Source organism: Puntigrus tetrazona, chromosome 16, assembly GCF_018831695.1.
Source record: "Puntigrus tetrazona isolate hp1 chromosome 16, ASM1883169v1, whole genome shotgun sequence".
Lineage (NCBI taxonomy): Eukaryota > Metazoa > Chordata > Actinopteri > Cypriniformes > Cyprinidae > Puntigrus > Puntigrus tetrazona.
In genome coordinates this window covers 95,150-117,053 of record NC_056714.1, presented here as the reverse complement: position 1 = coordinate 117,053, position 21,904 = coordinate 95,150, and the positions used below count along the sequence as shown (strand labels likewise).

General features: G+C 40.6%; 1 long non-coding RNA gene, 1 other non-coding gene and 2 pseudogenes across 2 annotated transcripts; 3 read left to right on the top strand and 1 right to left on the bottom strand.

The window, feature by feature from the left end:
- Window positions 1-2,189: 2,189 nt before the first annotated feature.
- Window positions 2,190-10,789, bottom strand: LOC122359924. The gene is made up of 3 exons (XR_006252737.1): window positions 10,538-10,789; window positions 10,352-10,430; window positions 2,190-3,174 (listed from the first exon to the last, which is right to left on the bottom strand). It is a non-coding gene; the product is annotated as an uncharacterized LOC122359924 (long non-coding RNA).
- A 4,824-nt stretch (window positions 10,790-15,613) lies between these two features.
- On the top strand, window positions 15,614-15,732 carry LOC122361310 (annotated as a pseudogene).
- Window positions 15,733-15,924: 192 nt separating this feature from the next.
- On the top strand, window positions 15,925-16,043 carry LOC122361344 (annotated as a pseudogene).
- A 268-nt stretch (window positions 16,044-16,311) lies between these two features.
- On the top strand, window positions 16,312-16,430 carry LOC122361144. The gene has a single exon (XR_006252866.1). It is a non-coding gene; the product is annotated as a 5S ribosomal RNA (ribosomal RNA).
- The last annotated feature ends 5,474 nt before the right edge of the window (window positions 16,431-21,904 follow it).

The window sequence follows — 21,904 nt, the reverse complement described above, 5'->3', positions numbered from 1 at the left end:
TTTTCATTTGTTATTTGAATTATTGTATTCTAACAGGGTTCATGCAATTTATGCAATGAATGCTTTTGGACTCTCAAGACGTATAAAACTTGGTAATACTGAGCTCTGATTGGCCAATCATTGTTATTTAGTTTAAAATAATATATGTATAGATATATATATATAGAATATATTAATATTTAATTTGCACTAAAGGGTTTACACGACACACAACATTACTAATGTAAAAGGAAGAGGGAAGAGGGATGGTGGTTTTAAAGGGGATATGTTTTTCTCTCTGTCATTTTTTTAACAGAAGGGTTCCCCCAAATTCAACCTGGCCAACTAATTACATTCATTGCTTAAATTATGAATGTGTAATTAAAATATTTATTGTTTTTTTAATAAACATTGTTGCCTTGCCAATCACTAATCGAACGATAACAGCTTTTCAGTGTCGCTAGGTCTAAATTACTACACACGTATGCTGCTAATCTCAGTATAATATACATAAAACTTCATTACCATCATTTTCAACAAGGCAATTAGGCGGTACCCTTCTACGCGGAATCCGTTGATCAGCCATGCTTTCCCCAGAACTTTCTGCAGATTCAGAATCAGGTCGCTTTTGATCCAGCGTCTTATGAAAGCACAGATGAACTCCACCACCGTGAATGAGTCCTCCCTTTTTAACCCAGTATTTTGTAAAATTAATCACTGGGTTGTTTTTTGTTTGTTCGTTTTTTTAATTAAAAAAGGTACATTTTATAACAAATGTTCTAAATCATGTGGGGAAAAGGCTCCTTCTGAAGGGTTTGACTGGTTTCTTCTAGTTCGTATGACATTTTAGGAGGAGCTAAAGTCCAATAATGGGACTTTCAGTTGTTGGAAACTTTTTTAGCTTCTTTTTAAGAAGAGACCAGGAGATTCTTGGTAAAGCAGGAGTTTTTATTTCGTTGCTGTAGTCATCTGCAAGAAGTCTTCAAGAAATCTTTAAGAAAATCGTCAAGCAATCTCCAAGAAAATCTTCAAGAAATCTCCAAGAAACAAATCTAACTGAAACATGCTAGGTTGAAGTTTATATGTTTCAGAAGGGGAGGAGTACACAGAGGTGGAGACCAGTAAAACAAAAGTATGCCAATGTAGAACAGGAACTTTCCCGATCGTTGATCTATTTAACATCTAAGTGTCATTCAAATGCATAGATGTTACAGAGACTAAAACAAAAGGCACAGTTGTACCTCAGGATTAGCATTCACACTTGACCTACCAGATGTTCAAGAACTGAAAGACAAAAGATAACTGTCTCGGGGCTTGGGCTTCCTGCTCTTAGAATGTAAATCACAATACACATTCAGCATATACTGTTATATTGGAATCTGTGTTTAACCTTTTATAAATTTGTAATACAACACAGTCAAGGATTACCTTTACGTCAAGTGGACATGGTCCAGGATGGCATTGCTGGAAGCTCTGCCACTCTTACTAAAATGGCCAGTAAACTAAGATTTGTCTGAAGGAAAGCCTTAAAGATGTTCAAAAGCAAGACAGGACAACGCATTGGTGGAAGAAGGGAAATCATTGTGATAGATGAAAGCAACCTCCGCCATAAAAGGAAGGTGGGATATCCTTTCTGTAACAAGTAAGATGAAACAACTGAAATGCAGTATCGATATCAAACTAAACTGTCAATGAATTATTCTTTTAAATGGGTTAATTTTATTAAAATGGATGAACTCGTGCACTAAACTGCATCGTCTGAAAATTTTTTCTAATTTTTCATCTCATAAGCACTATTTCACTATTAAGCTTTTCAGCAAAACTCACTTTTGTGATGTGACAGTGATTCCAACTCAAAATCAAACCTCTCATAGTCTGTGATTCCAAGCCTGGGTCACTTCTAGCAGGACTCAGTTACTATAATAGTTCATACTTAATATTAGAATACATTTAGGCTGTGTTTTATTTTAAAATTAAAATTGAAAAGTAATATGAAATATATTATATTGATACATTAGTGAATTTATAAATAATTTAAAACTTTTAAATAATTAAACTTTTAATTAAATTGAAAAAATGCAAGAATAAAAAAAAAAAAAAAAAAAAAAAAATATATATATATATATATATATATATATATATATATATATATATATGTGTGTGTGTGTGTGTGTGTGTGTGTCACGAATGAGGGGTCTGAGGCGTGCGGATCCATGTACAGGCTTTTATTGAACAACGGCATGGTCATAACAAGCAGGCGTCTAACAGGGCAAACAGGAGTATCGGAGACGAGGCAGAAACAAAATCCAAAAACAGGCGGTGGTCAGGTCAGGCAGCAAACAATCAGAGAATCAGAAGACAGGCAGGGTCAAAACCAGGGAAACAAGAACTCGGAAAACAACAATAGTACAGGCGAACAATGCAACCTGCAGGTGAGGGGCCTACAACAGTATTTATAGTCCACAAACAGGAAGTAGCAGCAGAGGGAGTGATCACAGATCACCCAGAGGTAAGAGCTCCCTCTGCTGGCTTGGTGACAATCATGACTGGTGCAGCACCGTTGCAAATAAATATGGAACATAAAGTACTACATGTTAGCTTATTTATTTTGTAAATGTTACCAAAATTTACCAAATTATTGTGCAGATAAACAATAATCTCTCAACAGTTGGTAATGAAATGTACAACTATAGTTGGCTAATGATGCTTTAGTGAAACAAAATTGTGATGTGTACTTTGGAGGGCAAGTTATTGAAACTGTTTTTGTAATTGTAGTATGGGCAAGGAAGAGCTGGACAGATATGGAAGTGGGTCTTTGGCATGCTCGCCATAAAAGGACAAAGAAGACGGCCAGTTTTGCGACTTGTAGAGTGGTGCTCCAGAAATCACATGCTTCCCATAATTAGACAACATGTTCGCCAAGGCTCAACCATTTTAAGCAATGAGTGGAGATCCTACAGAGCTTTACCGAATCTTGGATACAATCACTACTCAGTAAACCACAGCAGATACTTCGTTGATCCAAACCATGGAGAACACACACAAAATATTGAGAGAGCCTGGTTAACATGCAAAAGCCAAAATTGGCGACTGAGAGGAAACAGGACAGAGAAATTTCTTAAAGAACATTTGTGTTTTATTGAGTGGACTTATTGGCTGGGGTACAAGCACAAAGATGGTCCTCTAGGTCGTCTTCTGAAACACATTAAAAGACATTACAGTGATTAAATATGCTAGAACTCAAAAACTGTTATTTTCTTTTTCCCCCAGTTCAGGCATCATTTGGGTTGACGTTTATGTGGCCGGGCAAGTGTACTTATACTAAATAAAAAAACGCAAACACCGCCAGGACATCTAACAAATAAGGGTTCTTTTATTCTTGACTGAGCTTAAAAGGAAACTCAGCATTAAGGTCTAATTCAGGGTAAGACAAAGTAAAGAAAATAAAAATAATTAAATTTACAGAGACAACCACCTAATTAACGTCAGTGGTCTTAACTCAACTTTCCTGAATAGGTTTCACAGGATAACAGGCCCTTCAATTTTACCCGGTGCAAACAAGGTTACAAAAACGGAAAAACGGCGTACAAAACAACGGCGTACAAAACAACGGCAGTGGCCTATATGTGCCCTCCTGTTTAAACAAACAAAGAACAAAAAGAACATAAAAATACATATCCCATTTGCGTATATATAGCTTCTTATAAGCATATTAATCAGAAAATACACAGAATGATACAGACTTTGAGACAATTAAATAAGCAACACTTACTCCGACTGATTCCACGAAGCACACAGCAAAGCTCACATGGTCATTAACACTCGATCTCACTTTTTCGTTGCTCTCCTCTAACACAGTATAAAGTATAGGAATTACTGCATGCTTTCGGTAAACATATAATAACATACTTTACATTATTTAACACTTTAATTTTTGGGACATTTTATAGTAACTCACGCTCGATCTCCATTAACGTGGTCCGATTTTCCCTTCCCCACTGGCGATCTCTCATGTGCAATAAGGCAACTCCTTTGTGATCGTCAAATGAAACCATGTACCCACACATTGACGAGTAGATATAGACTGGGATTTATCTCCTTTTAACAGTTTTACCAATCATTTCTTTGTGCAACGCTTTAACTCAGTTCTCTGTCGGTCGACGTGCACTTCTCTCTCTCACGTTGTGCGAACGCTATTTCTTTAAGGGGACAGCGCACATAACCACGTGACAGGTTACACTCTCCCCTGCCTACAGTCAGCGTCCTCGATGACTGCACAATACAATTTATTCATCCACTAATCCTTGCAGTTTACTGGATGTATACAAGACCACCCCTGCTAACACTTGGGAAAGAACATCAGGAGTAAAGGACACTGCATTACAGGAGGATTTGGGTAGTCTATTTGGGTTACTATGAACACCAGCATTTGACCGCTGTGTTCTGCGGGTGATAGGATCGGGAGCATCCACTTGAGTATTCTCTGCCCTAGGCTTCGGGCACAGGAACTGGTCTAGTCAACACTACATTTGTAGGTGAATCAGTCCTTTCAGTATCAGGTTGAAGGCTATCTTGAGCAGCACTCCTCTCGCCACTCACTGCTTCATCACATGTTTCCTGTGCTTCTTCCACTTCAGCCCCAGCACAATCGAATGGTGCCACACCCAGTTGCTGTGACTCCTCGGGCATTGGGTCCTTCTCAGGATATATGGTTTCTTCCACAAGCACACATTCGGCATCTAACGAAGGCATCTCATCCACCAACCCTGAGGTTGGTACTTCTTCTACAGGTCTCACTTTCCTCCGTGGCACTGGAACTGGTCTCGGACAAAGCCTAATGCCTGATCGATGTATTCGTTTTGCAGGACCACCTTCAACTGGCTCCACAGTGTAGGTTGTCCCATGCACTTCCACCACCTGATAAACTGTAGGTGCCCAGGCGTCTTGAATCTTGTTTCGTCCTGGGGGCCGATAGCGTAATACACCTGCTGCCCAACCACTACTTCGGGACAGTATACTCCACCCTCACGCTTGGCTTTCGATCTCACGGCCTTCCTTTCAGTGTACTCACGTGCCCGGTATGAGCATCCCGAGCCGCTCATATGGACGGACAACCAGGCAGGTTCTTTTTCTAGATCTGGCTCCTGACCCAACAAGGCATCTACTGGCAAGTGTGGCTGTCTCCCAAACAACATGTAATAAGGAGAGTAACCAGTGGAGGAATGTGGGGTCACATTGTGGCGATACACCAGCTCGGAGTAAGTACTCTGGCCATCTCCGCTTCTTCTCTGGAGATAAGGAACGCAAGAGGTCGTGCAGAGTTCTGTTAAACCTCTCACATTGTGCATTCCCCTGAGGGTGATGTGGTGTAGTCTTGGGACTTTCTCACTCCATACAGTTTACAAAGCTCTGCAATCACGGCACTCTCAAAGTTTCTTCCCTGATCTGAATGAAGAGGCTGAGGCACTCCATATTTGAGAAACCATTCCTTTAGAAGGATCTTAGCAGTAGTGTCCGCCTTCTGATTGAGAGTAGTGAAATGCCTGACTGAACCGTGAATACATCAGTAACAACCAGGACATTTTCCTGCCCATCAGACGCAGGTTCCAATGTGGTGAAATCCATTGCAACCACTTCTAGGGATGAGAGGCCAAGAATGGGGTCCAGGGGGGCTTGAATCTTGGGCTGCGGCATTTTGGCTGCTTACGCACATGCTGACACTCCTTAACCCACTTATCCACAGCATTATACATCCCCACCCAACAACAACGCTGCTTGAGTAGGGCCATTGTTAGCTCTATGCCTTGATGCCCCATTTGGTCATGGACACTCCCGCAACACCATTTTCAACGAGACATTCAGGGGAGCAGCAACTGTTGGCACTCCCCATAGAAGACGTCGTCAACCATTCTGTACATCAGCCCATCTTTCTCTTGAATCTTGTCCCACTGCTTAAGCATCAACAGCACCTGTCTGGACAAGTACTTCCTCTCTCGATTTGTGGGCTTCCTCTTCTTGTCCCAGAAACTTTTGAGCACACTGATAGTAGGATCTGTCTCCTGAAACTGGCGAAGATCATCCTTTGTGTATCCAGGTAACGTTGGAGTATTCTCCAGAGGTTCCTCCCCAGTCTCTCTATCCTCCATAGCTGCCTGTAACATTCCTATTCCTCCCTCTCCAGGACTCGCTGCTAGCACTGCCAGATCTTCTCCGACTGCAGTCCCTATGCAAAGCCCACTACAAATAGCTACACATCCATCGTACTCTGAATCCTCAGTTTCCCGTTCATCCTTCCAGTCCTGGCCTTCTAGAGAGGGGCGTCAGCTGCGGTGTTACACCTTCCAGGGCGGTACTGCACTTCAAGTCAATACTGCAAGTTGCGCAGCCCACCTCTGTTCAATGGCTCCCAACCTAGCCGTGTTGAGATGGCAGAGAGGATTATTATCCGTTAGGACAGTAAACTTGGATCTAGCAAGTAACTCCTGAACTTCTCCACCACAGCCCATTTGAGTGCCAGAAGCTCCAGCTTCATACTGCTGTAGTTCCTGTCGTTCCGCTCTCGCCCCTCAACCTTCGACTTGCATAGGCTATCACAGTCTTACTTCCTCCTTGTTGCTGATACAGCACAGCACCCAATCCTAGATTACTGGCATCGGTCTCCAGCACAAAGGTAGGGTAAAATCTGCATAGCCTAGTGTTGGAGCACATGTAAGCTTCTCTTTGAGATGCTCAGAGGCTTTCTGACACTCCGCTGTCCAGGAGCCCTTAAACAGTTTGTTAGCCTGAATAACACTCCTGGTGGACACACTTGTTTACAACATCATGGAGCGGACCAGCCACCTTTGAGAAGCCTCGATGAATCTCCGATAATAGCTGCAGAATCTCTAAAAGGACATAGCTCCTTCAAAGTGTGGGGAACTGGCCACTGTCTCACCGCACTCACTTTGTCTGGATCTGTAGATACCCCTTGAGCAGAGACCACATGCCCCAAAAATTTTACCTCAGACTGCAGGAAGTGGCACTTTTCCACCTTTACCTTAAGTCCGGCCTCCTCAACCTCTGTAACACAGCCTCAAGCCTCACTAAGTGTCCTCGAATGTACTTGAATACACAAGCAAATCGTCCAAATAGACTAGCAGCGTTTGGAAGACCAGGTCACTCATTATGGTCTGCATGAGATGCTGGAATGTTGCTGGTGCATTACATAGGCCAAACGGCATCCGCTGAGTACTCATACAGGCCAAATGGGGTAATGAAAGCTGTCTTGTGCCGGTCCTTCTCATGAACTGCTACTTGGTGATAGCCACTCGCTTGAGGTCAATAGATGAGTACACCTTGGCCTTACTCAAAGCATCCAGACTCTCATCTATCCGGGGGCAATGGGAATGCGTCGCGTCTTGTCTTACTGTTCAGCTTCGGTAGTCCATGCATAGCGAAGACTCCCATCAGTCTTACGGACTAACACAACTGGAGATGCATACGAACTGGAGCTTTCTTGAATGACATGTTTTTAGCAGGCCAGAGATATGTTCCTTCACTTCCTGGAATTGGGTTGGGGGTATACGCCCGGTATGACTGTGAGACAGGAAGGTCATCATTCAGGGGAATTTCATGCTTTACCAGCTCAGTATAGCCAAGGTCTTCATCAGAGATGGCAAACACGTCCAGGTATCCCCTTAGAAGCGCCTTCAACTCCGCCTGTTGGGGCGAAGGTACACTCAATTGTATCTTCTCTAAGGACACTGCGGATCACCGGTAACCCCTGTCATTGACCTCTGGTTAACCATAACCTCCTCGTGATCTGCAGAGATCGATTGAATCTGACTTTACAGGAACTACTCTCAACATGATGTCCATGGGCAAGTATCCCCAATTTCACCTTGGGTGGCAGCCACACATCTGCTGGGGACAAGTTTACTACCTGCACTGGGAATACCCCCTACCAGGTGATACCAAGGTAGGAAGCAGGACCAAACCCCTGGCAATTGTGCTTTGCCTGGCTCAATTATAGTTAAACCTCCTTTTCCAGCTACCTCTTTATGTGTCCTGGCTTGAATTGTAGCCCCACGGAGGCTGCAGGGACATATGCTTCACTTTATGCCCGCCACCCCGGACCACGAGTCGATTCTACAGAGGCAGCCTCTTGTACTCAGGTTTAAAACAGCTCTCCAGTCCACATCCAACGTCCCCTCCAAAGCATGGTCAAACTCAGCCACAATTAATTGCTTACAACGCTGGGCATGTTCATGCCAAGTATGCCTGGGGCGGCAAGTCAGTCTTCCCCTCATTCTGGTCACGAATCACCTGAAGAACCCACAGCCAGGCAGAGTCAACCCCATTACCTGGATATCCAGTTCAACATACCCAAGATAGGAAGAGGCAACCCATTGGCGGCAGTAATCTTTAATCACTTGCTTGTCCAATGCATGTCCTTGTCTTCCCCATGCAGATGTTCTTTAAAGAAACTCTCCGTCAAAGTACTAACGTTACTGCCAGTATCTAACAGACAGCGGATTGCTACCCCCAACATGAATTTCCACTTCTGGGCACTTACCACTGCACGCTCCAGAAACGCTCTTTTGTCAGTGTGTCAGTCTTTGAGCCACATCACTGCCCCCTCTCATTGCTCGGCTCTTCGCAGCGGAGGGACACAGTTTCCCGGAAGTTGGGACTCGGGCATAGCTAGCTGGGGTTTTCTTGGAAACGCTGCCCAGTGCATTGCCTGGCTATGTGTCCAACACCCTCACATCTCAAGCAAATAGGTTGGCCATCTGGGTATATCGCGGTTTGAATTTGGACTTACTAGGTCTCTCGGCAGTTGGTCCAGATTTCTGAATCATGAGATCACGAACCGCATTGGTAAGTTCCCGATTGCTTTTCCTTGTTGTGAAACTACCTTGATTACTTCTTGTAGGGCTACAGTCAAGTCATTCGGCATGGTGGCCGTCATCCTTGCATGTTCTGCACTTTCCCCACACTCACCAGGTTTCGTTTTCGTGCCAAATTCGCTGGGCGAGGTCTCTCTTCTGAGCACCACAACAGGGCCTCTCGCGAACTTCAAATAATGTGGCATGGGGTCGCTTCTCTCACCACCTTGCAGTTCTCTTGAAGGGCTGAATCTCTCACCCCTTCTATAAACTGGTCTCTCAATGCCAGTTGCACATCTGAAACACAATGTGGCGCTTGTTGCAGTGCAGAGTTTAATATCAAAGACAGTGCATGTGAAAAATCACGAAAATCTTCCCCATCCAATTGTTTCCGTGCATAAATGTGTGCAGTAGCTGAGAGGTGCTACGTTTCTCCTGAAAGCTGCCATAAATATGAGAACAAGTCTTCAGGTGCCCTATCCTCCCCCCATACACAACTTCACTTCATCCAAAGCTGACCCCTTCAAGTGGGAGAGAATAAAATCTACCTGATCTTCAACATTTAACCCCCTTACTCGTATAACCCTCCCCAGTTCCTCAATGAACTCATCTACATTTTGGCAGTCTTTACATGGGTCCCCACTATGCAGGTACAATTTGTTTCTCTCTTGGGATATACACATAGGACCTAGTATGAACATTAGTCATGTTAGCAAGAGCTGACATTACTTCATCATGTCTACGTCCCAGCTCCGAGATTTGGGACTGAAGCTGTGAGACAGGGCTACCTCTTTCAATGTCCATTTCTGGTGCCTCAGCACCTGCACCCTGAAAGTTCTCCTCCATCGCAGCTGCACCTCTGATGTCCTCAGCATCCATGACTTGACTTGACTGCTCCGGCAGTTTTAGTTCTCAAACAATCAGTTCAACACTGTCCTCCTCGCTGTCCTCAAGCTCAGGAGTCCTGATGCGCTGGCACCTTGTACTGCTGTCGCTACTACCAGGAACCCCACTCCTGGTACCAAAATTAGATGTGGCCGGGCAAGTGTACTTGTACTAAATAAAAACGCAAACACCGCCAGGACATCTAACTAATAAGGGTTCTTTTATTCTTGACTGAGCTTAAAAGGAAACTCAGCATTAAGGTCTAATTCAGGGTAAGACAAAGTAAAGAAAATAAAAATAATTAAATTTACAGAGACAACCACCTAATTAACGTCAGTGGTCTTAACTCAACTTTCCTGAATAGGTTTCACAGGATAACAGGCCCTTCAATTTTACCCGGTGCAAACAAGGTTACAAAAACGGAAAAACGGCGTACAAAACAACGGCGTACAAAACAACGGCAGTGGCCTATATGTGCCCTCCTGTTTAAACAAACAAAGAACAAAAAGAACATAAAAATACATATCCCATTTGCGTATATATAGCTTCTTATAAGCATATTAATCAGAAAATACACAGAATGATACAGACTTTGAAACGATTAAATAAGCAACACTTACTCCGACTGATTCCACGAAGCACACAGCAAAAGCTCACATGGTCATTAACACTCGATCTCACTTTTCGTTGCTCTCCCCTCTAACACAGTATAAAGTATAGGAATTACTGCATGCTTGGTAAACATATAATAACATACTTTACATTATTTAACACTTTAATTTTTGGGACATTTTATAGTAACTCACGCTCGATCTCCATTAACGTGGTCCAATTTTCCCTTCCCCCACTGGCGATCTCTCACGTGCAATAAGGCAACTCCTTTGTGATCGTCAAATGAAACCATGTACCCACACATTGACGAGTAGATATAAACTGGGATTTATCTCCTTTTAACAGTTTTACCAACCATTTCTTTGTGCAACGCTTTAACTCAGTTCTCTGTCGGTTGATGTGCACTTCTCTCTCTCACGTTGTGCGAACGCTTATTTCTTAAAGGGGACAGCACACATAACCACGTGACAGGAAACCAAAGGTGCATTGCCAGGGATATAAAATAAAATAACAGGTGAATCCTACCCTGGTTACATTTATGTGAAGAATGTTACCAGGCACTTAATAATTATAAAGTGAATAAATGTTTATAAAAGTAGTTTGTTCCATATCAAATATTTGCACCAATTTTAGTCATGATAAAAAAAGTGATTTCATACTTTTAAAGGTTTTGGTAATTTTTTTTAGAAATAGTGTACTTTTAGATAACTCCTTCAGAAGGATGTAGTAACACTTGCGTAATTAATAGTGGGTTACCATGATCTTCACTTTAGAATACAGATCTAAGTAATTAGTAACTCCTTAAAAAGGATGTAGCAATACTTGAGTAATTAATAGTGGGTTACCATGATCTTCACTTTAGAATACAGATCCAGGTAATTAGTAACTCCTTCAGAAGGATGTAGTAACACTTGAGTAATTAATAGCGGTTAGTTAGTCTTATAGTCTTATAGTAGTTATTAATGAAAAGGTAATCCGAGAATCGTATAACCCTTTACAAGATACGCACACACATATATAGGGGCAGTCACAGTCTAATGGTTAGATATGGACTTGAAACCCAAAGCTGCAAGTTCTAGTCTCGGTACAAGCAGGTATTTTACGTGGGTGAATGAATGGCCAACATTCTGTTTTACCCTCGATACTACTACTGAGGTGAGATCCTTGAGCAAGATACTGACCCACCAATTGATATACACATATTATTTAAAAAAAAGTTACACACATTTAGTATTTTATTATTGTACAGTATATTACACATTGCTTGTCATATGCACACAAAAAAATATTTTCAGATTTTATATCGCGTGTCCCATATAAACAGAAACAGGACATCAGGTACAAGTCTGTTATTAGTAATGTAATGTAATAATGTAACAGTCTTGCTAATTAGTTAAAATGTTAAAGTACAGCTAGTCATTTGTCTTACATTACTTATTGTTTAGTTTTGTGTGAATTATGAAACTTTCTCATTAGTTCTCTGGGAAGAAAAAAAGTAGTTATTGGTTAGTTAATAGTGAACTACTAGTGTCATCTTTGTGCTATTAATTACTGATTTGTTAATCAGAATTACTTGTTAGTTAACAGTAGTTCCTACATTGTTAATAATGCGTTACTGATTTGTTCCTATGTAGTTACTGATTAATGAAGGATCAGTACTTTTCACTGTGTCTAAACCTCTTTTGAGCTGTTTTATTATAAAATTATATTCAATGTATATCCTTCCTATACTATTATTAGTTTTTCCTTATCTTGACTATCCTTCTTATTTAGATATTTTTGCTGCAGGAAGTGACTGCTTGTTGTTCTCCGTTATCCATCAGTTAAATTATTATCAGTAATAACCTTTCTGTCTGTTTATTTATTCTCTCTCCCCTTATTAGTGCCATTTTGTATTAAACTCCTTTTATCTCTATTTCTGGCCAGTCATTCCGAATTTGTTTGGTTATTCTTTTTTGTAATATCCCTACTTTCTGTTAAAGTATATACACTCTTGCTTTATTGTATTAAGCTATATATACTATGCTACATGAATGACGGCGTCAAGTAAATTACGTGTTTAAGTTATTAGGTCTCTCTATGCGCATGTTGAAAAGCGCACGTTCTACTGAGAGTATTTACAAAGTATGAAGAATAAACTTCGAGCTCAACACTTTCTTATGTTTTAGTTTTCTATGCTTGTTATTTATAACTAATTCTATCTCACTATGCTCACCCTTATTTCTAATTGTTGATGAGTATAAGTTTAGTTCCAGTTCTTTATGATTTTTCCTCTTCACTGATCACTACTTCTTCTAACTCGTCTTGAGGGGCTGTCTTCTCTTTCTTCCTGACAGAGATTAAATGTATTTTCTTAACTTCTCTACGGACCACTATTTGGATGGCATAGGATGACATTATTATCTCAGTTCCTTACTCTGATCTTTTGATGGTACACAGATCTTCTCTATGTTCTTTCATGACGGTGTGTGCTACATAAGTCCAATGAGGCAAACCAGAGGTTAATCTGACTGACCCAGGAATCTGCATACCTTTATGCTCTCTCGTTTTCTCTATTTCTGCTAACACTTAGTTTCTTATAATTTTTAAAATTCATACCGTCAGTTCCTTCTCCTGTTTGTTTTAACAGATTGTAACGCCACACCAGCAGAGGGAGCCCTCACCCGGGTACTGACTCGTCTCCACTCCCTCTGCGCTCACTTCCCGTTTTCCCAGCATAAAGCCAGAGTTTCTTTTTGCTTTTCCTGCACTCTTTCATCCAGTGTCCAGATTTCCCACAGTAATGGCAATTGCCCTCCCTCTTAGGACATTTACCTTTCTGCCTGTTCTCTGTGTTGACCTTAAAGGATGCTGCTGCAATCCTTACTCTGGCTTTAAAATCAGTGTCTCTTTCCCATGTAAGTGAGGCTAAGCTCTGGGAGATTCTCTCTATATCTTTAGGTCCAAACATTTTTGCAATTGTTTGGACCTGGACAACAGAAGAGTTGGGTGGAACACTTTCAATTGCCTCAATTCCCTGAGATCTTCTCCTAGCACCACATACCTTCACTGAATCTACAGGCCCCTCAGTTTCAAAGAAGGCTTGCAAGTCAGGATATGTGCTATCAGGCTGATTAACTTCCACCTCAGTTTTTTCTGAAACTTTATTGTGGTTTAAATTTTTTGTCAAAGCCGATATTCTAGCTCATAGCTCTTGGTTCTGTTCCTCTAGTTCTGAGATGCGCTGAGATTGTTGTGTAGCTAGTGCTAAGCCGAATTCCCTGTGGCAACAGATAATGCCTTTCAAATTGTTCTTATGTAAACATGCTCCTAAAACCTTTTTACACTCCTCTATAGACCAAGTCTTGTCTGGATGGATCTTGTATTTTTAAGTTAGCATTTGTCTAACTTTCTCAGTAATTATAAGGTTCATTTGCATGCCTAAAAGTGAATTCACTATCTGACCACAAAGGAGATGCAAGACCACCTTTCTCAGTTGTGGGAATCAGTCTAGCATTCTTTTTGATAGATTTTGTTTTTGTTACCTACAAAGAAAACACTTAACGTCTCTAATCAACAGAGGGTACACTTGTTAACACAGATCAACTATGGTTAACCTTCTCTAACAAAGTAGAGGATAACACAAACAATTAGCAAGTAATGCCAATCTTCCCTGCCTAAAACAGAGGATAACACAAACTATTAGCAAGTAATGCCAATCTTCCCTGCCTAAGACAGAGGATAACACAAATATTAGCAAGTAATGCTAACCTTCCTGTCTGAAACAGAGGATAACACAAATATTAGCCAGTAATGCCAATCTTCCCTGCCTAAAACAGAGGATAACACAAATATTAGCACGTAATGCTAACCTTCCCTGTCTGAAACAGAGGATAACCAATTGTTCCCTAAAATAAATTTTTAGAGGATAACCTAGTTAACCAAACCCTACAGCTGTTTGTTAACTCTTCTCTGTGGCGCAGAGGTTTACATGTACTGGTCTGTAATGGTTCTTTGGATAGAGTTACACTCACCAACCCTTGGTTGTACTGAAAGATTCAGTTTGGATCGAAATCAGATCTTTGTTGAGCTTGAAGTTTCAGTCTGATTCAGATGAGTAGCTCTATCCGGTCCACGCACCAAAACTGTTGGAAACTTTTTTGAGCTTCTTTTTAAGAAGAGACCAGGGATTCTTGGTAAAGCAGGAGTTCGTTTTTATTTCGTTGCTGTAGTCATCTGCAAGAAGTCTTCAAGAAATCTTTAAGAAAATCGTCAAGCAATCTCCAATAAACAAATCTAACTGAAACATGTTAGGTTGAAGTATATATGTTTCAAAGGGGAGGAGTACACAGAGGTGGAGACCAGTAAAACAAAAGCATGCAAATGTAGAACAGGAACTTAGCCCAGGACAGGAACTTTCCCGACCCTTGATCTATTTGGCATCCCAGTGTCATTCAAATGCATAGGTGTTATACAGCCTGAAACAAAAGGCACAGTTGTACCTCAGGATTAGCATTCACACTTGACTTGGGACACCTACCAGATGTTCAAGAACAAAAGACAAACGATAACTGTCTCGGGGCTTGGGCTTCCTGCTCTTAGAATGTTAATCACAATACACATTCAGCTGTTATATTGGAATCTGTGTTTAACCTTTATAAATTTGTAATACAACAAAACCTAAGTCAGACATCCAAGCACTTCATCCAGCCGATATTGGCCGAGTTAGGTGCGACTTCTCGGACGACTTTTTCACTCGACCGCCGCCACCCTGAATTAAATTTTTAAACGTTCAAAACCTAAGCCCAAACATCCAGGCGCTTTATTTAGCCGAACTTGGCCAGGTTAAGATCAACGTCTTGGACGGTTTCCCACTCGACCATGGTAAACCTGGAGGAAATTTTTAAATATTCAAAATCTAAGCCCAATTATTCAGGCGCTTCATCTAGCCGATCTTGGCCGTGATAGCAGCTACTTCTTCGACGCTTTCCCACTCGACCCAAGCCACCCTGGAGGTATTTTTTTAAGCGTTCAAAACTTAAGTCCAGACATCTAGGCTCACAGACCAACCCCTTAACAGTAACACATTATTGTTTTTTTTTTTTTTTTTTCAGTAATGGCCCTGGATAACAGTTTTCTTTAAGGCTACATTGTTAACTAATTAACTATTGCTCTTATCTTTCATTTACCTTATTTTGAAGTATTTTTTTGTATTTTTTTCATAACTTGTCTAGTATGATTGCAATTAGTGTGCCTCACTTTAAAATAGGGGGCTTTTTGCAGCAGTTCTCGTTCATGGCCTTACCACCCTGTTCACGCCTGATCTCGTCCGATCTCAGAAGCTAAGCTGAGTTTGGCCTGGTTAGTACTTGGATGGGAGACTGCCTAGGAACACCGGGTGCTGTAAGTTTTTTGGTTTTCTTCACTACTTATCTAATACACTGGCCCTTAGTGTGGCCAAAGTTTGACCAGCTCTTTGATTTCCCTTAATGCTTATTTAATTCAATTGCTTTTAAAGTAGCTGATCTTTTTATTACTTATCTAGCAGGATAGCACTTAGTGTGGCTCACCTTGAAATAGGGGGCTTTTTGCAGCAGTTTTCGCTTACGGCCATACCACTCTGTTCACGCCTTATTTCGTCTGATTTCAGAAGCTAATCAGAGTCGGCCCTGGTTAGTACTTGGACGGGAGACTGCCTAGAAATACCAGGTGCTGTAAGTTTTTTGGTTTTCTTCAATACTTTTCTAATACACTGGCTCCAAAGCTTGAATAGGTCTTTGCTTTCCCTTAATGCTTATTTAATTCAATTGCCTTTAAAGTAGCTGATCGTTAAACAGCGTTTGGCTGTTTTTAACTACTTACCTAATGCTCATATCTTTAATGTACCTTATTTTGAAGTATTTATTTTGTGTTTCCTTCATTACTTATCTAGTATGATGGGCTTTGGTGTGCCTCGCCTTAAAAAAGGGGGCTTTTTGAATCAGTCCTCACTTACGGCCATGCCACCCTGTTCACACCTGATCTCGTCTGATCTCAGAAGCTAAGCAGAGTTGGGCCTGGTTAGTACTTGGATGGGAGACTTCCTGGGAATACCAGGTGCTGTAAGTTTTTTGGGTTTCTACACTACTTATCAAATACACTGGACCTTAGTGTGGCCAAAGATTGACCAGCTCTTTGCTTTCTCTTACTGCTTATTTAATTCAATTGCCTTTAAAGTAGCTGATCTTTAAACAGCGTTTGGCTGTTTTGAACTAATTAACTAATGCTCTTATCTTTAATATACCTTATTTTGAAGTATTTTTTAATTTTATTTCATTACTAGTCTAGTATGATGGCACTTAGTGTGCCACACCTTAAAATAGGGGGCTTTTTGCAGCAGTTCTAGCTTGAGGCCATACCACCCTGAGGGCGCTAGAGTGCACACAGGAAGTGTTGGCTGCAGTTAGGAGAGGAAGAAGGCTCTCCTCCATTTTGTTTATTGTTATTATTATTTTTTCTTTCTTTTGATAATTTCTTAAATGGTATTGTTTTTTGAGTTACACATTAGTTTTTCTGTCTGAGGTTGCCAATCTTTAAAATAATGGATATTATGGTGACGGATCATGACCGAATATTGAACAAAGAGACTGAGGATATTAACTACACTGAAAGAAATGTGGAAACTGACAATGGAAAGGATAAAGATGCCAGGGAGACATGGGCAAGGGTTGCCGCAAGAGGAAAAAAGAACGGGATGGATGCAAGGATAAGTCAAAGAGAGGACCTAAAAAACATCAAGGTAAACAAACAAGAGATTACACTGATGGGATAGGAGAAGCACCTCAAAGAAATGGGATAATGAATAAGTTAAATAGCCAATCAAAATATCAAAGAGACTATAAGAAAGAAGCAACTCTAACGATGATTGTTAATGATACAGATAAAATAACTGTGATGATGATTATAAAAGCTGTGGATGAGAAAGCTGGAATTGGAAAACTGTATGGACTAAGGAAAAAAAGTAACTTTGAGTATGAACTTACAATGGAAAATGAAACCGACTGTGATAAGTTAATGGATGGATTAATGATTGATGACCAAAGATGTGAGATCAAAAAACTGTGTAAAACTGAAAGAATGGTCTCTTTTTTGCATTTGCCCAACTACATAAAAGACGATGAAATAATACAAAAATTGGTGGATCCCGTTAAGAAGGAGATATTATCCAGGCACAGCAGTTGCAGATGGAACAAGGTTTATAAAAGTAAAATTTCTGCAGGACATTGTGACTCTGCCATATAATGTTAGATTTGACACAGAGGAAGGACCAAAATATTTCAGAGTAATTCACGATGACCAACTGAAGACTTGCAGAATTTGGAGCATGAAAAAAAAAGACTGCCCTCAATATACCTGCAGGGAATGTCTGGAACAGGGGCATTTTGCGTGAGACTGTCAAGCCCCGCGGTGCCAAGGCTGTGAAAAGACGTGGATGAGGTGCAACTGTGAATCTGAGGAGGAGGACAATAATGAAATGGAGGTCGAGGCACAGGAGTGCATGGAGGAGTCAAGCAAAGATGAAATTCAGGAGGAGGATGTAATTTCTGAGGATCTACGTGAACGAGGAGAGGAGGAGCGTATGAGGAGAGAGGACAATGGAGATAAAGAAATTGAAGTTCATGCAACGGAGACTGAGACACAGTGTATAACTAACAATGAAGGACAAACGAAAGAGAAGGAATGTGCAACAACGAGTGAAGTTGCAGCCGGATGGACTGAAGAGGAGGTAAGTAAGCGAGAAAACGGCTGCATTTGACTGTGAGCTTGAAAGTAGAACTCTGGACATTATAAACAAAAGACGTAAAATGACAAGAGGGGTCAAAATAAATATTGAACAGGTATTAAAGAAACAAAAGTTAAGGAAAGAAGTAAGAGCAAGACAAAATGATGAACAAGTTGATATAAATTCTTAAGAGAGAATATATATGGTTGATTGGCTGTTTTGGTTCTTCTTTCTTCTATTATGAGTAATTTATGTCTGGTCTCGATTAATGTTAGAGGATTGTCATCTAAATGGAAATTTGAAAAGGTGATCAATTTAACAAAGCAATGTGATGTTATCTGTATTCAAGAGACTGGATGGAATGAAACAATACTGGATGATCTTAAAAAAGGCTGGGATGGAGAAATATGGTGCAGCAACGATATAAATAAGAAAAAAGGTCTGGCGACACTTGTTAGAAGGGGAGCAGTGGAATCAACAAAAGTTTTATTTAAAGATAATAATGGAAGGATTTTAATTATAAAAATCATGGACAAGGGAGAAGAAATAATAATATGTAATATACATGCTCCAAATGAAGATACAGAAAGAGTAACTTTTTAAAAAAACTGAATGATTTGAATATTGGATGTAAGAGCGTTATTATTATAGGGGACTTTAATACAATTTTAGAAAGAATAGATGCTGAAGATCACATGGTGTACAGAGCTGATGTTGGAAGAAAAGAATTGAAAAGCATGATGTATAAACACCAATTAGTAGATGTGTGGAGAGAAAGAAATAGAGTAAAAGAGAATATTCAAGAAGACAGTGGGTGAAAAACAGTTTAAAACAAAGTAGAATAGATTTTCTTTTATGTAATAGGAGTTTTGAGCATTTTATTTCAAAAGTGTTTTATAAAATGTACAGCGGGAGCGATCATGATTTTTTATTTGTAACGATGGATTTCAGTGGTGTGGAGAGAGGACCAGGGGTATGGGTGCTTAATGCAGAACTTTTAAAGAATGATTTTTACAAAATGGAAATTGAAAACCTAATAATTAATAGTGTAGATGATGTTCTATACGATGACGCAATATGCACATGGTGGGACAATATAAAAGTAGACATTAAAAGATTATCTATAGAATTTTCGAAGAAAATACAGAAAGCAAAAAGAGCTAAAGAAAGAGAATTAATCAAAAAATGGGAAAATTAAATTAAAAAGGTAAGTGAAGGAACCACAGACATTAGGAAAATAGTAGCGCTTGAAGAGAAACTTAAAAAAGTGGAAGAAGACAAATGTGAGGGTGCTAGAATAAGAAGTAAAATAAGGAATACAGTAGAAGGAGAAAGAAGTACAAAGTTTTTTTATGAGGTAGAAAAGACTAGACAAAAAGCTGATCTAATAAAGAATGTGTCTCTAGAAGGTAGAAACATAAAAGATAAAGAAGGAATATTAAAAGCTGTCCAGGATTTCTATAGTGTTTTATTTAGGACAGAAGGAGTTAATGAAGAAGATGAAGAATTCTTGCTAAATCAAATTAAAGTAAAAGTAACAAGATGATAAAAAATGTGTGATAGTGATATAGCAGAAGAAGAGATAAATGAAGCTATAACACAATTAAGCAACGGGAAAAGCCCTGGCTTGGATGGTTTATCATCTGAATTTTATAAGGTTTTTAAAGATGTTTTAACACCAATTCTAAAAGATCTGTTCTTAATGATTTTTCAAAATGGTCAATTGAGTAAGAGTATGAAGAGAGGAATGATTAAAATAATATATAAAAAGAAAGGAAATAAAGATGATTTGAGGAATTATAGACCATTGAGCATGCTCAACACAGACTACAAAATATTAGCAAAGATCTTTGCAAATAGACTTAAAAGAGTAATCCCACACATCATCACGACCAATCAAGCGTACAGCATACTGGGAAGAGATATAGCGGATACAGTAACGAGTATTAGAGACTTAATTTGGTATACAAAAGAGAAAAAAGGTAAGGGGTTTTTATTTAGTATGGTTTTAGAAAAGGCGTTTGATAGAGTGGAACATAAATATTTATTTGATTTGCTTAAAAAATTTGGCTTTGGGAATAATTTCTTAAAGTGGATGAAATGTTTGAAACATAGGAATTTCAAGATCCATAAGACAAGGATGTCCCTTATCGGCTTTACTGTACACTGTAGTCGCGGAACCGTTAGGTTTAGCAATAAATGGAGAAAAAGAAATAAAAGGTATTTTAATAGAAGGTAATGAAATAGAACAAAAGATTTTCCAGTATGCAGATGATACCACTTTATTTTTAAAGGATTTCAATAGTGTTGAGAAAGCTATGGAAATTTTTGATAAATGTTGTAGAGGTTCGGGAGTGTCACGTTCTCTGGACTTTGTTATTGGTTTCGTCTCATGCTCATCGTCAAGGTCCCTACCCGATGTCCATACCTGTGTTTGTCCTGCCTGCCTGTTCTATCTGCCTGTCGTTTGTATCTTTATTTTGCTACTTTGTGATTAAACCCATTTCAGTTCATTTTAAGCCTCGTGTCCTCAGTCTCGCGAAAGCGCAAGCCGTGACAGAACGATCGGACCTCAAAAGTAAATAGCGGCGTCTTTTCCCTCCTTTTTGTTTGCAATGAATTCCCCTTACGACGACCCCAATTTCCTCATCCTCCTGCTGGAGCAGGAGGATCGCTCTCTCGAGGGTTATACAATGGACTTCCTCGCCCTCGCGAACGACTCGCACTACCCGGACAGCTTCCTCTGCTCACTTTATTACCGAGGACTCGACTACTCCCCGCAAGAGAAGCTGTCCGGGAACGGCCCTCGAGAGAGCATCGCCGCGTACATCGAGTGGGTGCTGGTGTCCTGCAAATCACCAATGACGGTTCCAGATCCAGAGCCTAGCCCATCCCTTCACCGCAAGGTCGAGCCCCAGCCTGAGCCCACCGCTGACACGGGGGCGGAGTCGAGCGCGACCACGGACCCATCGCCAGAGAGAGCGACAGAGCCGTGGAGCGTAACAGGACCCGAGCCGAATACATCAAACCAGGTGCGTGAGCCGGCTACAGAACTCGCCGCGTGGAAGACAGCCGACGGGAATGAGAGCGCGGAGTGGAGCTCCGCCCTCTGCACATCGGCTGAGGATGAGCTGATCATCCACCTGGGGCTGCTGGATCTGCAAAGGGAGCTGGACGATGTGGATTTGGATTTAGACTGGGCACCTCCCCTGTATCCTGAGTTCCTGTTCCCGTTCAGCTACCCCGTAAGCCCGCTGGTTCCGCCCAGCCGTCCCGTTAGCCCGCTGGTTCCGCCCAGCCGTCCCGTTAGCCTGCTGGTTCCAGTGCCCGCGCCACGTGCGCTCCGTCCCGTTCCAGTGCCCGCGCCACGTGCGCTCCGTCCCGTTCCAGTGCCCGCGCCACGTGCGCTCCGTCCCGTTCCAGTGCCCGCACCACGTGCGGATGAAACGTGGAATGAAAAAGAATGAAAAAGAATCTGAGAATAAAAAACCACAGGTTTTTTTGAAAAAGGGAGATGATAATTTTCCCTTTAATGAATGTGTCATCAAGACGTTTTACTGTTGTATACGTAAGGTAGTTTTTGTAAAACCTAAAGCAATAGAGTATTGGGAGAAGCTATTTGATTATTTTGATGCTTCTAAAATATGGAAAAATGTAAGAGCTAATTTCAAAAGTCCAGCTTTGGAAAATTTTGATTTCCTATTAAGACACAATTGTGTGATGACGGAAATTATTTTATATAAAAGTATAAGGAGTTTTGCATTTATTTTTGAAATGTAGTTAAAGTTATGTTTTTTTTTTTTTTTTTTTTTTTTAAACT